The 13,962-nt window shown below is 44.4% G+C and overlaps 1 long non-coding RNA gene across 1 annotated transcript in view; it reads right to left on the reverse strand.

The window, feature by feature from the left end:
• LOC146756513 (uncharacterized) overlaps positions 1 to 13,962 on the reverse strand; it is a 51,818-nt gene that overhangs the window by 33,281 nt on the left and 4,575 nt on the right. The gene's annotated exons all lie outside the window — the stretch shown is intronic.

Below are 13,962 nucleotides of genomic sequence, written 5' to 3' on the forward strand. Positions count from 1 at the left end.
GAAATGGAAGAGCAGCAGTGAATGAGAAAAGCAGCAGTGAAAGGGAAAATCAAGATGAAAAGGGAAAAGCACGAGTGAAAGGGAAAATCAAGACTAAAAGGGAAAAGCAGCAGAGAAAGGGAAAAGTGGGACTAAGAGGGAAAAGCAGCAGTGAAAGGGAAGAGCAGCAGTGAATGGGAAAAGCAGCAGTGAAAGGGAAAAGAAGGACTAAAAGGGAAAAGAAAGACTAAAAGGGAAAAGCACTAGTGAAAGGGAAAAGCAATAAGAAAAGGTAAAAGCAGCAGAGAAAGGGAAAAGCAGTAGTGAAAGGGAAAAGCAAGACTAAAAGGGAACAGCAGCAGTGAATGGGAAAAGCAGCAGTGAATGGGAAAAGCAGCACAGAAAGGGAAAAGCAGCAGTGAAAGGGAAAAGCAGTAGTGAAAGGGAAAAGCAGCAGTGAAAGGGAAAAGCAGCAGTGAAAGGGAAAAGCAAGAATAAAAAGGAAAAGCAGCAGTGAAAGGGAAAAGCAGCAGTGAAAGGGAAGAGCAGCAGTGAAAGGGAAGAGCAGCAGTGAAAGGGAAGAGCAGCAGGGAAAGGGAAGAGCAGCAGTGAAATGGAAGAGCAGCAGTGAAAGGGAAAAGCAGGAATAAAAAGGAAAAGCACGAGTGAAAGGGAAAAGCAAGATGAAAAGGGAAAAGCACGAGTGAAAGGGAAAATCAAGACTAAAAGGGAAAAGCAGCAGAGAAAGGGAAAAGCGGGACTAAGAGGGAAAAGCAGCAGTGAAAGGGAAGAGCAGCAGTGAATGGAAAAAGCAGCAGTGAAAGGGAAAAGCAGGACTAAAAGGGAAAAGAAAGACTAAAAGGGAAAAGCACTAGTGAAAGGGAAAAGCAAGAAGAAAAGGTAAAAGCAGCAGAGAAAGGGAAAAGCAGTAGTGAAAGGGAAAAGCAAGACTAAAAGGGAACAGCAGCAGTGAATGGGAAAAGCAGCAGTGAATGGGAAAAGCAGCAGAGAATGGGAAAAGCAGCAGAGAAAGGGAAGTGAAGCAGTGAAAGGGAAGTGCAGCTGTGAAAGGGAAGAGCAGCAGTGAAAGGGAAAAGCAGCAGTGAATGGGAAAAGTAGCAGAAAAAGGGAAAAGCAGCAGTGAAAGGGAAGTGCAGAAGAGAAAGGGAATATCAGCAGTGAAAGGGAAAAGCAGCAGTGAAAGGGAAAAGCAGCAGGGGAAGGGAAAAGCAGCAGGGGAAGGGAAAAGCAGCAGTGAAAGGGAAAAGAAAGACTAAAAGGGAAAAGCAGCAGTGAAAGTGAAAAGCAGCAGTGAAAGGGAAAAGCAGCAGTGAAAGGGAAGAGCAGCAGTGAAAGGGAAGAGCAGCAGTGAATGGGAAAAGCAGCAGTGAAAGGGAAAAGCAGGACTAAAAGGGAAAAGAAAGACTAAAAGGGAAAAGCAAGACTAAAAGGGAAAAGCAGCAGAGAAAGGGAAAAGCAGTAGTGAAAGGGAAAATCAAGACTAAAAGGGAACAGCAGCAGTGAATGGGAAAAGCAGCAGTGAATGGGAAAAGCAGCAGAGAATGGGAAAAGCAGCAGAGAAAGGGAAGTGCAGCAGTTAAAGGGAAGAGCAGCAGTGAAAGGGAAAAGCAGCAGTGAATGGGAAAAGCAGCAGTGAATGGGAAAAGCAGCAGTGAAAGGGAAGAGCAGCAGTGAAAGGGAAAAGCAGCAGTGAAAGGGAAAAGCAGCAGGGGAAGGGAAAAACAGCAGGGGAAGGGAAAAGCAGCAGGGGAAGGGAAAAGCAGCAGTGAAAGGGAAAATCAAGAATAAAAAGGAAAAGCAGCAGTGAAAGGGAAAAGCAGTAGTGAAAAGGAAAAGCAGCAGTGAAAGGGGAAACAGCAGTGAAAGGGAAAAACAAGACTATCAGGGAAAAGCAGAAGTGAAAGGGAAAAGCAGCAGTGAAAGGGAAGAGCAGCAGAGAAAGGGAAGAGCAGCAGTGAATGGGAAAAGCAGCAGTGAAAGGGAAAAGCAGCAGAGAATGGGAAAAGCAAGACTGAAAGGGAAAAGCAAGACTAAAAGGGAAAAGAAAGACTAAAAGGGAAAAGCAAGACTAAAAGGGAAAAGCACTAGTGAAAGGGAAAAGCAAGACTAAAAGGGAAAAGAAAGACTAAAAGGGAAAAGCAAGACTAAAAGGGAAAAGCACTAGTGAAAGGGAAAAGCAAGACTAAAAGGGAAAAGAAAGACTAAAAGGGAAAAGCAAGACTAAAAGAGAAAAGCACTAGTGAAAGGGAAAAGCAAGACTAAAAGGGAAAAGCAGCAGAGAAAGGGAAAAGCAGTAGTGAAAGAGAAAAGCAAGACTAAAAGGGAACAGCAGCAGTGAATGGGAAAAGCAGCAGTGAATGGGAAAAGCAGCAGAGAATGGGAAAAGCAAGACTGAAAGGGAAAAGCAAGACTAAAAGGGAAAAGCAAGACTGAAAAAGAAAAGCAAGACTAAAAGGGAAAATCAGCAGTGAAAGTGAAGAGCAGCAGTGAAAGGGAAGAGCAGCAGTGAAATGGAAGAGCAGCAGTGAAAGGGAAAAGCAAGAAGAAAAAGGAAATGGACGAGTGAAAGGGAAAAGCAAGATGAAAAGTTAAAAGCACGAGTGAAAGGGAAAATCAAGACTAAAAAGGAAAAGCAGCAGAGAAAGGGAAAAGCGGGACTAAGAGGGAAAAGCAGCAGTGAAAGGGAAGAGCAGCAGTGAAAGGGAAAAGCAGGACTAAAAGGGAAAAGAAAGACTAAAAGGGAAAAGCACTAGTGAAAGGGAAAAGCAAGAAGAAAAGGTAAAAGCAGCAGAGAAAGGAAAAAGCAGTAGTGAAAGGGAAAAGCAAGACTAAAAGGGAACAGCAGCAGTGAATGGGAAAAGCAGCAGTGAATGGGAAAAGCAGCAGAGAATGGGAAAAGCAGCAGAGAATGGGAAAAGCAGCAGAGAAAGGGAAGTGCATCAGTGAAAGTGAAGTGCAGCAGTGAAAGGGAGGAGCAGCAGTGAAAGGGAAAAGCAGCAGTGAATGGGAAAAGTAGCAGAGAAAGGGAAAAGCAGCAGTGAAAGGGAAGTGCAGAAGAGAAAGGGAAGTGCAGAAGAGAAAGGGAATATCAGCAGTGAAAGGGAAAAGCAGCAGTGAAAGGGAAAAGCAGCAGTGAATGGGAAAAGTAGCAGAGAAAGGGAAAAGCAGCAGTGAAAGGGAAGTGCAGAAGAGAAAGGGAAGTGCAGAAGAGAAAGGGAATATCAGCAGTGAAAGGGAAAAGCAGCAGTGAATGGGAAAAGCAGCAGAGAAAGGGAAGTGCATCAGTGAAAGTGAAGTGCAGCAGTGAAAGGGAGGAGCAGCAGTGAAAGGGAAAAGCAGCAGTGAATGGGAAAAGTAGCAGAGAAAGGGAAAAGCAGCAGTGAAAGGGAAGTGCAGAAGAGAAAGGGAAGTGCAGAAGAGAAAGGGAATATCAGCAGTGAAAGGGAAAAGCAGCAGTGAAAGGGAATATCAGCAGTGAAAGGGAAAAGCAGCAGTGAAATGGAAAAGCAGCAGTGAATGGGAAAAGCAGCAGGGGAAGGGAAAAGCAGCAGGGGAAGGGAAAAGCAGCGGTGAAAGGGAAAAGAAGGACTAAAAGGGAAAATAAAGACTAAAAGGGAAAGCAAGACTAAAAGGGAAAAGCACTAGTGAAAGGGAAAAGCAAGAATAAAAGGGAAAAGCAGCAGAGAAAGGGAAAAGCAGTAGTGAAAGGGAAAAGCAAGACTAAAAGGGAACTGCAGCAGTGAATGGGAAAAGCAGCAGTGAATGGGAAAAGCAGCAGAGAATGGGAAAAGCAGCAGAGAATGGGAAAAGCAGCAGAGAAAGGGAAGTGCAGCAGTGAAAGGGAAGTGCAGCAGTGAAAGGGAAGAGCAGCAGTGAAAGGGAAGAGCAGCAGTGAATGGGAAAAGCAGCAGTGAAAGGGAAAAGCAGGACTAAAAGGGAACATAAAGACTAAAACGGAAAAGCAAGACTAAAAGGGAAAAGCACTAGTGAAAGGGAAAAGCAAGAATAAAAGGGAAAAGCAGCAGAGAAAGGGAAAAGCAGTAGTGAAAGGGAAAAGCAAGACTAAAAGGGAACAGCAGCAGTGAATGGGAAAAGCAGCAGTGAATGGGAAAAGCAGCAGAGAATGGGAAAAGCAGCAGAGAAAGGGAAGTGCAGCAGTGAAAGGGAAGTGCAGCAGTGAAAGGGAAGAGCAGCAGTGAAAGGGAAAAGCAGCAGTGAATGGGAAAAGCAGCAGTGAATGGGAAAAGCAGCAGTGAAAGGGAAGAGCAGCAGTGAAAGGGAAAAGCAGCAGTGAAAGGGAAAAGCAGCAGGGGAAGGGAAAAGCAGCAGGGGAAGGGAAAAGCAGCAGGGGAAGGGAAAAGCAAGAATAAAAAGGAAAAGCAGCAGTGAAAGGGAAAAGCAGTAGTGAAAGGGAAAAGCAGCAGTGAAAGGGAAAACAGCAGTGAAAGGGAAAAACAAGACTATCAGGGAAAAGCAGAAGTGAAAGGGAAAAGCAGCAGTGAAAGGGAAGAGCAGCAGAGAAAGGGAAGAGCAGCAGTGAAAAAGAAGAGCAGCAGTGAAAGGGAAGAGCAGCAGTGAATGGGAAAAGCAGCAGTGAAAGGGAAAAGCAGGACTAAAAGGGAAAAGAAAGACTAAAAGTGAAAAGCAAGACTAAAAGGGAAAAGCACTAGTGAAAGGGAAAAGCAAGAATAAAAGGGAAAAGCAGCAGAGAAAGGGAAAAGCAGTAGTGAAAGGGAAAAGCAAGACTAAAAGGGAACAGCAGCAGTGAATGGGAAAAGCAGCAGTGAATGGGAAAAGCAGCAGAGAATGGGAAAAGCAGCAGAGAAAGGGAAGTGCAGCAGTGAAAGGGAAGAGCAGCAGTGAAAGGGAAAAGCAGCAGTGAATGGGAAAAGCAGCAGTGAATGGGAAAAGCAGCAGTGAAAGGGAAGAGCAGCAGTGAAAGGGAAAAGCAGCAGTGAAAGGGAAAAGCAGCAGGGGAAGGGAAAAGCAGCAGGGGAAGGGAAAAGCAGCAGGGGAAGGGAAAAGCAGCAGGGGAAGGGAAAAGCAAGAATAAAAAGGAAAAGCAGCAGTGAAAGGGAAAAGCAGTAGTGAAAGGGAAAAGCAGCAGTGAAAGGGAAAACAGCAGTGAAAGGGAAAAACAAGACTATCAGGGAAAAGCAGAAGTGAAAGGGAAAAGCAGCAGTGAAAGGGAAGAGCAGCAGAGAAAGGGAAGAGCAGCAGTGAAAAAGAAGAGCAGCAGTGAAAGGGAAGAGCAGCAGTGAATGGGAAAAGCAGCAGTGAAAGGGAAAAGCAGGACTAAAAGGGAAAAGAAAGACTAAAAGTGAAAAGCAAGACTAAAAGGGAAAAGCACTAGTGAAAGGGAAAAGCAAGAATAAAAGGGAAAAGCAGCAGAGAAAGGGAAAAGCAGTAGTGAAAGGGAAAAGCAAGACTAAAAGGGAACAGCAGCAGTGAATGGGAAAAGCAGCAGTGAATGGGAAAAGCAGCAGAGAATGGGAAAAGCAAGACTGAAAGGGAAAAGCAAGACTAAAAGGGAATAGCAAGACTGAAAAAGAAAAGCAAGACTAAAAGGGAAAATCAGCAGTGAAAGGGAAAAGCAGCAGTGAAAAGGGAAAATCAGCAGTGAAAGGGAAAAGCAGAAGTGAAAGGGAGGAGCGGAAGTGAAAGGGAAAAGCAGCAGTGAAAGGGAAAAGCAGCAGTGAAAAGGAAAAGCAAGAATAAAAAGAAAAAGCAGCAGTGAAAGGGAAAAGCAGCAGTGAAAGGGAAATGCAAGAATAAAAAGGAAAAGCAGCAGTGAAAGGGAAAAGCAGCAGTGAAAGGGAAAAGGAAGAATAAAAAGGAAAAGCAGCAGTGAAAGGGAAAAGCAGCAGTGAAAGGGAAAAGCAGCAGTGAAAAGGAAAAGCAGAATGAACGGGAAAAGCAAGACTAAAAGGGAAAAGCAGCAGTGAAAGGGAAAAGCAGCAGTGAATGGGAAAAGTAGCAGTGAAAGGGAAAAGCAGCAGTGAAAGGGAAATGCAGCATTTAAAGGGAAGAGCAGCAGTGAAAGGGAAAAGCAAGACTAAAAGGGAAAAGCACGAGTGAAAGTGAAAAGGAAGACTAAAAGAGAAAAGAAAGACTAAAAGGGAAAAGCAGCAGTGAAAGGAAAAAGCAGCAGTGAAAGGGAAAAGCAGCACTAAAAGGAAAAAGCAGCACTGAAAGGGAAATGCAGCATTTAAAGGGAAGAGCAGCAGTGAAAGGCAAGAGCAGCAGTGAAAGGGAAGAGCAGCAGTGAAAGGCAAGAGCAGCAGTGAAAGGGAAGAGCAGCAGTGAAAGGGAAGAGCAGCAGTGAAAGGGAAGAGCAGCAGTGAAAGGGAAAAGCAGGAATAAAAAGGAAAAGCACGAGTGAAAGGGAAAATCAAGACTAAAAGAAAAAAGCAGGACTAAAAAGGAAAAGCAGCAGTGAATGGGAAAAGCAGCAGTGAATGGGAAAAGCAGCAGTGAATGGAAAAGCAGCAGAGAAAGGGAAAAGAAGCAAAGAAAGGGAAGTGCAGCAGCGAAATGGAAGAGCAGCAGTGAAAGGGAAAAGCAGCAGTGTAAGGAAAAAGCAAGACTGAAAGGGAAAAGCAAGACTAAATGGGAAAAGCAAGACTGAAAATGAAAAGCAAGACCAGAAGGGAAAATCAGCAGTGAAAGGGAAAAGCAGCAGTGAAAAGGGAAAAGGAGCAGTGAAAGGGAAAAGCAGCAGTGAAAGGGAAATGCAGCAGTGAAAGGGAAGAGCAGCAGTGAAAGGGAAAAGCAGCAGGGGAAGGGAAAAGCAGCAGTGAAATGGAAAAGCAGCAAAGGGAAAAGCAAGACTAAAAGGCAAAAGCAGCAGTGAAAGGGAAAAGCAGCAGTGAAAGGGAAAAGCAGCAGTGAAAGGGAAAATCAGCAGTGAAGGGGAAAATCAGCAGTGAAAGGGAAAAGCAACAGTGAAAGGGAAAAGCAACAGTGAAAGGGAAAATCAGAGTGAACAGGAATCGCAAGACTAAAAGGGAAAAACAGCAGTGAAAGGTAAAAGCAGCAGTGAAAGGGAAGAGCAGAAGTGAATGGGAAGAACAGCGGTGAAAGGGAAGAGCAGCAGTGAATGGGAAAAGCAGCAGTGAAAGGGAAAAGCAGGACTAAAAGGGAAAAGAAAGACTAAAAGGGAAAAGAAAAACTAAAAAGGAAAAGCACTACTGAAATGGAAAAGCAAGAACAAAAGGGAAAAGCAGCAGAGAAATGGAAAAGCAGTAGTGAAAGGGAAAAGCAAGACTAAAAGGGAACAACAGCAGTGAATGGGAAAAGCAGCAGTGAATGGGAAAAGCAGCAGAGAATGAGAAAAGCAGCAGAGAAAGGGAAGAGCAGCAGTGAAAGGGAAAAGCAGCAGTGAAAGGGAAAAGCAGAAGTGAAAGGGAAAAGCAGCAGTGAAAGGGAAATACAGCAGTGAAAAGGAAAAGCAGAGTGAACGAGAAAAGCAAGACTAAAAGGGAAAAGCAGCAGTGAAAGGGAAAACAGCAGTGAATGGGAAAAGTAGCAGTGAAAGGGAAAAGCAGCAGTGAAAGGGAAAAGCAAGACTAAAAAGGAAAAGCAGCAGTGAAAGGGAAAAGCAAGATTAAAAGGGAAAAGGAAGACTAAAAGGGAAAAGCAGCAGTGAAAGGAAAAAGCAGCAGTGAAAGGGAAAAGCAGCACTAAAAGGAAAAAGCAGCACTGAAAGGGAAATGCAGCATATAAAGGGAAGAGCAGCAGTGAAAGGGAAGAGCAACAGTGAAAGGGAAGAGCAGCAGTGAAAGGGAAGAGCAGCAGTGAAAGGGAAGAGCAGGAATAAAAAGGAAAAGCACGAGTGAAAGGGAAAATCAAGACTAAAAAGAAAAGCAGGACTAAAAGGGAAACGCAGCAGTTAATGGGTAAAGCCGCAGTGAATGGGAAAAGCAGCAGTGAATGGGAAAAGCAGCAGAGAAAGGGAAAAGCAGCAGAGAAAGGAAAGTGCAGCAGTGAAATGGAAGAGCAGCAGTGAAAGGGAATAGCAGCAGTGAAAGGGAAGAGCAGCAGTGAAAGGGAAGAGCAGCAGTGAAAGGGAAGAGCAGCAGTGAAAAAGAAGAGCAGTAGTGAAAGGGAAGAGCAGCAGTGAAATGGAAAAGCAGGACTAGAAAGGAAAAGCACGAGTGAAAGGGAAAAGCAAGACTAAAAGGGAAAAGCACGAGTGAAAGGGAAAATCAAGACTAAAAGGGAAAGTAGCAGGGAAAGGGAAAAGCAGGACTAAAAGGGAAAAGCAACAGGGAAAGGGAAAAGCAGCAGGGGAAGGGAAAAGCAGCAGTGAAAGGGAAAAGCAGCAGTGAAAGGGAAAAGCAAGAATAAAAAGGAAAAGCAGAAGTAAAAGGTAAAAGCAGGAGTGAAAGGGAAAAGCAGCAGTGAAATGGAAAAGCAAGACTAAAAGGCAAAAGCAGCAGTGAAAGGGAAAAGCAGCAGTGAAAGGGAAAATCAGCAGTGAAGGGGAAAATCAGCAGTGAAAGGGAAAAGCAACAGTGAAAGGGAAAAGCAGAGTGAACGGGAAAAGCAAGACTAAAAGGGAAAAACAGCAGTGAAAGGGAAAAGCAGCAGTGAATGTGAAAATCAGCAGTGAAAGGGAAGAGCAGCAGTGAATGTGAAAATCAGCAGTGAAAGGGAAGAGCAGCAGTGAAAGGGAAAAGCAGGACTAAAAGGGAAAAGCACGATTGAAAGGGAAAAGCAAGAATAAAAGGGAAAAGGAGCAGAGAAAGGGAAAAGTAGGACTAAAAGGGAAAAGCAGCAGTGAATGGGAAAAGCAGCAGTGAATGGGGAAAGCAGCAGAGAAAGGGAAAAGCAGGACTAAAAGGGAAAAGCAGCAGTGAAAGGGAAAAGCAGCAGTGAAAGGGAAAAGCAAGAATAAAAAGGAAAAGCAGCAGTGAAAGGGAAAAGCAGCAGTGAAAGGGAAAAGCAGCAGTGAAAGGGAAAATCAGCAGTTAAAGGGAAAAGCAGCAGTGAGAGGTAAAAGAAGCAGTGAAAGGGAAAAGCAAGACTGAAAGGGAAAAGCAAGACTTAAAGGGAAAAGCAGCAGTGAAAAGTTAAAGAAGCTGTGAAAGGAAAAAGCAGCAGTGAAAGGGAAATGCAGCACTAAAAAGAAAAAGCAGCAGTGAAAGGGAAATGCAGCAATGAAAGGGAACAGCAGCAGTGAAAGGGAAAAGCAACAGTGAAAGGGAAGAGCAGCAGTGAAAGGGAAGAGCAGCAGTGAAAGGGAAGAGCAGCAGTGCAAGAGAAGAGCAGCAGTGAAAGGGAAGACGAGCAGTGAAAGGGAAGAGCAGCAGTGAAAGGGAAGAGCAGCAGTGAATGGGAAAATCAGCAGTGAAAAGGGAAAAGCAAGACTAAAAGGGAAAAGCAAGACTAAAAGGGAAAAGCAAGACTGAAAAAGAAAAGCAAGACTAAAAGGGAAAATCAGCAGTGAAAGGGAAAAGCAGCAGTGAAAGGGAAGAGCAGCAGTGAATGTGAAAATCAGCAGTGAAAGGGAAGAGCAGCAGTGAAAGGCAAGAGCTGCAGTGAAAGGGAAGAGCTGCAGTGAAATGGAAGAGCAGCAGTGAATGGGAAAAGCAGCAGTGAAAGGGAAAAGAAGGACTAAAAGGGAAAAGCAGCAGTGAATGGGAAAAGCAGCAGTGAATGGGAAAAGCAGCAGTGAATGGGAAAAGCAGCAGTGAATGGGAAAAGCAGCAGAGAAAGGGAAAAGCAGGACTAAAAGGGAAAAGCAGCAGTGAATGGGAAAAGCAGCAGTGAAAGGGAAAAGCAAGAATAAAAAGGAAAAGCAGCAGTGAAAGGAAAAGCAGCAGTGAAAGGGAAAAGCAGCAGTGAAAGGGAAAAGCAGCAGTGTAAGGGAAAAGCAGCACTGAGTGGGAAAAGCAGCAGAGAATGGGAAAAGCAAGACTAAAAGGGAAAAGCAGAAGTGAAAGGGAAAAGCAGCAGTGAATGGGAAAATCAGCAGTGAAAGGGAAAAGCAAGACTAAAAGGGAAAAGCAAGACTAAAAGGGAACAGCAGCAGTGAAAAGGTAAAGCAGCTGTGAAAGGAAAAAGCAGCAGTGAAAGGGAAATGCAGCACTAAAAGGAAAAAGCAGCAGTGAAAGGGAAGAGCAGCAATGAAAGGGAAGAGCAGAAGTGAAAGGGAAAAGCAACAGTGAAAGGGAAGAGCAGCAGTGAATGGGAAGAGCAGCAGTGAAAGGGAAGAGCAGCAGTGAAAGGGAAGAGCAGCAGTGAAAGGGAAGAGCAGCAGTGAAAGGGAAGACGAGCAGTGAAAGGGAAGAGCAGCAGTGAAAGGGAAGAGCAGCAGTGAATGGGAAAATCAGCAGTGAAAGAGAAAAGCAGGACTAAAAATGAAAAGCACGAGTGAAAGGGAAAAGCAAGACTAAAAGGGAAAAGCACGAGTGAAAGGGAAAATCAAGACTAAAAGGGAAAATAGCAGAGAAAGGGAAAAGCAGGACTAAAAGGGAAAAGCAACAGTGAAAGGGAAAAGCAGCAGTGAATGGGAAAAGCAGCAGTGAATGGGAAAAGCAGCAGAGAAAGGAAAAAGCAGCAGAAAAAGGGAAGAGCAGCAGTGAAAGGGAAGAGCAGCAGTGAAAGAGAAAAGCAGCAGTGAAAAAGAAAAGCAAGACTGAAAGGGAAAAGCAAGTCTGAAAAAGAAAAGCGAGACTAAAAGGGAAAATCAGCAGTGAAAGGGAAAAGCAGCAGTGAAAGGGAAGAGGAGCAGTGAAAGGGAAGAGTAGCAGGGGAAGAGAAAAGCAGCAGTGAAAGGGAAAAGCAGCAGTGAAAGGAAAAAGCAAGACTAAAAGGGAAAAGCAGCAGTGAAAGGGAAAAGCAAGAATAAAAAGGAAAAGCAGCAGTGAAAGGGAAAAGCAGCAGTGAAAGGGAAGAGCAGCAGTGAAAGGGAAGAGCAGCAGTGAAAGGGAAGACGAGCAGTGAAAGGGAAGAGCAGCAGTGAAAGGGAAGAGCAGCTCTGAATGGGAAAATCAGCAGTGAAAGAGAAAAGCAGGACTAAAAAGGAAAAGCACGAGTGAAAGGGAAAAGCAAGACTAAAAGGGAAAAGCACGAGTGAAAGGGAAAATCAAGACTAAAAGGGAAAATAGCAGAGAAAGGGAAAAGCCGGACTAAAAGGGAAAAGCAACAGTGAAAGGGAAAAGCAGCAGTGAAAGGGAAAAGCAGCAGTGAATGGGAAAAGCAGCAGAGAAAGGAAAAAGCAGCAGAGAAAGGGAAGTGCAGCAGTGAAAGGGAAGAGCAGCAGTGAAAGGGAAGAGCAGCAGTGAAAGAGAAAAGCAGCAGTGAAAAAGAAAAGCAAGACTGAAAGGGAAAAGCAAGACTAAAAGTGAAAAGCAAGACTGAAAAAGAAAAGCGAGACTAAAAGGGAAAATCAGCAGTGAAAGGGAAAAACAGCAGTGAAAGGGAAGAGCAGCAGTGAAAGGGAAGAGCAGCAGGGGAAGAGAAAAGCAGCAGTGAAAGGGAAAAGCAGCAGTGAAAGGAAAAAGCAAGACTAAAAGGGAAAAGCAGCAGTGAAAGGGAAAAGCAAGAATAAAAAGGAAAATCAGCAGTGAAAGGGAAAAGCAGCATGAAAGGGAAAAGCAGCAGTGAAAGGGAAAAGCAAGACTAAAAGGGAAAAGCAGCAGTGAAAGGGAAAAGCAGCAGTGAAAGGGAAAATCAGCAGTGAAAGGGAAAAGCAGCAGTGAAAGGGAAAAGCAGCAGTGAAAGGGAAAAGCAACAGTGAAAGGGAAAAGCAGCAGTGAAAGGGAAAAGCAGAGTGAACGGGAAAAGCAAGACTAAAAGGGAAAAACAGCAGTGAAAGGGAAAAGCAGCAGTGAATGGGAAAATCAGCAGTGAAAGGGAAGAGCAGCAGTGAAAGGGAAGAGCTGCAGTGAAAGGGAAGAGCTGCAGTGAAAGGGAAGAGCAGCAGTTAATGGGAAAAGCAGCAGTGAACGGGAAAAGCAGGACTAAAAGGGAAAAGAAAGACTAAAAGGGAAAAGCACGAGTGAAAGGGAAAAGCAAGAATAAAAGGGAAAAGAAGGAGAGAAAGGGAAAAGCAGGACTAAAAGGGAAAAGCAGCAGCGAAAGGGAAAAGCAGCAGAGAAAGGGAAAAGCAGCAGAGAAAGGGAAGTGCAGCAGTGAAAGGGAAGAGCAGCAGTGAAAGGGAAGAGCAGCAGTGAAAGGGAAAAGCAGCAGGGGAAGGGAAAAGCAGCAGGGGAAGGGAAAAGCAGCAGGGGAAGGGAAAAGCAGCAGGGGAAGGGAAAAGCAGCAGTGAAAGGAAAAAGCAAGACTAAAAGGGAAAAGCAGCAGTGAAAGGGAAAAGCAAGAATAAAAAGGAAAAGCAGCAGTGAAAGGGAAAAGAAGCAGTGAAAGGGAAAATCAAGAATAAAAAGGAAAAGCAGCAGTGAAAGGGAAAAGCAGCAGAGAAAGGGAAAAGCAAGACTAAGAGGGAAAAGCAGGACTAAAAGGTAAAAGCAGCAGTGAAAGGGAAGAGCAGCAGTGAAAGGGAAAAGCAGCAGAGAAAGGGAAAATCAGCAGTGAAAGGGAAAATCAAGAATAAAAAGGAAAATCAGCAGTGAAAGGGAAAAGCAGCAGTGAAAGGGAAAAGCAGTAGTGAAAGGGAAAAGTAGCATGAAAGTGAAACGCAGCAGTGAAAGGGAAAAGCAAGACTTAAAGGGAAAAGCAGCAGTTAAAGGGAAAAGCAGCAGTGAAAGGGAAAATCAGCAGTGAAGGGGAAAATCAGCAGTAAAAGGGAAAAGCAGCAGTGAAAGGGAAGAGCAACAGTGAAAGGGAAAAGCAGCAGTGAAAGGGAAAAGCAGAGTGAACGGGAAAAGCAAGACTAAAAAGGGAAAAACAGCAGTGAAAGGGAAAAGCAGCAGTGAATGGGAAAATCAGCAGTGAAAGGGAAGAGCAGCAGTGAAAGGGAAGAGCTGCAGTGAAAGGGAAAAGCAGCAGTGAAAGGGAAGAGCAGCAGTGAATGGGAAAAGCAGCAGTGAAAGGGAAAAGCGGGACTAAAAGGGAAAAGAAAGACTAAAAGGGAAAAGCAAGACTAAAAGGGAAAAGCACGAGTGAAAGGGAAAAGCAAGAATAAAAGGGAAAAGCAGCAGAGAAAGGGAAAAGCAGCAGTGAAAGGGAAAAGCAGCAGTGAAAGGGAAAAGCAGCAGAGAAAGGGAAAAGCTGCAGAGAAAGGGAAGTGCAGCAGTGAAAGGGAAGAGCAGCAGTGAAAGGGAAAAGCAGCAGTAAAAGGGAAAAGCAAGACTCAAAGGGAAAAGCAAGACTAAAAGGGAAAAGCAAGACTAAAAGGGAAAATCAGCAGTGACAGGAAAATCAGCAGTGAAAAGGGAAAAGCAGCAGTGAAAGGTAAAAGCATCAGTGAAAGGGAAGAGCAGCAGTGAAAAGGAAAAGCAGCAGTGAAAGTGAAAATCAGCAGTGAAAGGGAAGAGCCACAGTTAAAGGGAAAAGCCGCAGTGAAAGGGAAAAGCAGTACTTAATAAGAAAAGCAGCAGTGAAAGGGAAAATCAGCAGTGAAAGGGAAAATCAGCAGTGAAAGGGAAAAGGAGAAGTGAAAGGGAAAAGCAGCAGTGAAAGGGAAGAGCAGCAGTGAAAGGGAAAAGCAGCAGTGAAATGGAAGAGCAGCAGTGAAAGGGAAAAGCAGCAGTGAAATGGAAGAGCAGCAGTGAAAGGGAAAAGCAGCAGTGAAAGGGAAAAGCAGCAGTGAAAGGGAAAAGCAGCAGTGAACGGGAAAAGCAGCAGTGAAAGGGAAAAGCAGAACAGAAAGGGAAAAGCACGACTGAAAGGAAAAAGCAGCAGTGAAAGGGAAAAGCAAGACTAAAAGGGAAAAGCAAGACTAAAAGGGAAAAGCAAGACTAAAAGGGAAAATCAGCAGTGAAAAGGAAAAGCAAGACTAAAAGGGAAAAGCAAGACTAAAAGGGAAAAGCAAGACTAAAAGGGAAAAGCAGC

This window comes from Coturnix japonica, chromosome 27 (genome assembly GCF_054131305.1).
Source record: "Coturnix japonica strain WE chromosome 27, WE-NBRP24, whole genome shotgun sequence".
Lineage (NCBI taxonomy): Eukaryota > Metazoa > Chordata > Aves > Galliformes > Phasianidae > Coturnix > Coturnix japonica.